Raw genomic sequence first — 2,180 nt, forward strand, 5'->3', positions numbered from 1 at the left:
TAGCTTACCTGGTGTCACCCAGCAAGGAAGTCACGGTGCCAGAATTTGAATGCCCACACTTTTGCCGTCACCCTGATACATGATGCCTCCCTGTGTGGCCTGGATCACAGCTGCCCAGATTTTCATGTCACTTTACACATAGAAAAGCAAACAAATTACACAAGCCAGATGAAGGAGGCTGGGCGGGGGGGGGGCAGTGGGCCCCCAGGCCCCGCCCACCACCCCAGGGTGGGAAGCCGCCTTCTCGATCTGGGTTAGCCAGCCCTTTCCAAACCAGGGTGTCCTGGCCGCTGCGTGCCGAAGATTTGACTAGGAATTCTGGAAAGGATGGGATAGGCAGGTAGCAGACAGCCCCCTGGGTGGGGTACACCTACAACAGCAGACAAACCCTCACCAGCTTTCCAGGGGAGTATATTTGTCACTGCAGGAAACATAATGGACCTGTCAGTGGGAAGCCAGCTGCAGTGTAAAAGCCAGAGATTTTTCATCAACATTCATGAGAACAAATGTCTACGTGGCACTCACTTCCTTGGCAGCTTGCTCCAGTCCCTTCAGGTGTACTGACTTAGTTAAGCCCCAAGAGAGGAGCCATGATCACCTCATTTTACAGATGGGAACACCAAGATTTGGTGCAGTTCCACCAGGGCAGGGATGAGGAAGGGCAGGACTGGGATTTGAACCTGGGCAGCCGGGGCCAGAATCACTCTCTGGATGTCTACACCCATCTGCCAGGCCAGGCAAAGAGGAAGACATGTAAGTGCCCAGCCCACCTGGGCCCCACCCTCAGTCACCCTCAGATTTTGGCCCAGCTCCACAGCTCTCTAGGGAGGGCCCTCTGGTGGGCATTGGTCTGGACCCCTGGCTAAAGAAACATCACGCTGTCATGAATGATGCTGCCACGTACTGGGCAGTGGACCCTAGAGGCTTCGAGAAAGGAAATGCGCATGGGAGGTATACGTGGTCCAGTCCTGGTCGTCCTGTCTCTCTGCCTCAGCTCACCCACCCACACCCCATCTCCCCCTACTGCCATTAGGAAGTGCCCCTTTGGGAGAAGGTCTGATGTGGCTTCAATACTCAAGATTGATGGACAAGGACCCTGCTAGGTAAGCCCTGCAGGTCTGCCTTTGAGACCCTGCAGTGGGTGCCAGTTACTAGCTGTGTGTCCTTGGGCAGGGCATTGGCCTCTCTGAGCCTCACTTTCCTCATCTGGACACTGAGATAGCCACACTTGCCTTGCAGGGCTGCTCTGAGGATTGGACAGCAGAAACGATACGAAAGAGCCTGGCACCACATACTTGCTCAGTTTGCATCGAGGTCTAGCTCTGCACCATTACCTCCCGCAGTGTGGCCCACCTCACAAACCAGCGGCCATATCCTCGGGAGCTTGTCAGGAATGCACAGTGCCAGGCCAACCCTAGACTTGCTGAGTGAGAATCTGCATTTTGGAAAGACCCTGGTGAGCCGTGTGCACAGTCTGAGGATCCCTGCTCTAAAGCATGGGTCCAGAAGGCTCCAACATTGTGATTTCATGGCTCAATCCCTGAACCACCTGACAATCCAGGGAGAGCAAAGTGTATTATCCCCATTCTACAGACAGGAAAACTGAGTCCTGGAGAGATCACGTGACTTCCCTAATTCACATGATCAGGAGGCAGCCAAGTCAGATGTCATCCAGTGCATTGGGCTTCAGGGCTGGACCTGCTGGGGTGGCCGTCCTGGGCCAATCTGGCGCTGGGCATGGAGGAGAGCAGTGCAAGATCTCGGCGTGTTCACCTGTGGAGTGGGATCCCGACACAACCTGACGGTGGGGAGTGTGTGCCGACGTGGCCTGTGTGGTGCCTGGGAGTTGTCCTCATAGAGAATCGGGAGTTGCACTGTCAGCTCACCTCTCTGGAGCCCCCTGCCCTTGAGGGGCTTACAGGCTGAGGCAGGCAGGCGAAAGACAGAAAGACCGAGACAACTGTGCAAACACCCTCGGGTGGTGCTTATATAAGTCAACAAGCAAACAGAGGGCAGCCCGGCGGGAGTGACTAATCGTCTTAATAGTAACCACCACGCAGCGGGCATAAGGCTGCCTGTCACCGGGCACATCCCTGCTGTAGCCACGGGGTTGTCATTGATGGACCCAGTGGGAACGTGAGACCCAGGGAAGCTGGGCCACCTTGCTCCTCTTACCCTCC

Source organism: Bison bison, unplaced genomic scaffold (assembly GCF_000754665.1).
Source record: "Bison bison bison isolate TAMUID 2011002044 unplaced genomic scaffold, Bison_UMD1.0 scf7180017864213, whole genome shotgun sequence".
NCBI lineage: Eukaryota > Metazoa > Chordata > Mammalia > Artiodactyla > Bovidae > Bison > Bison bison.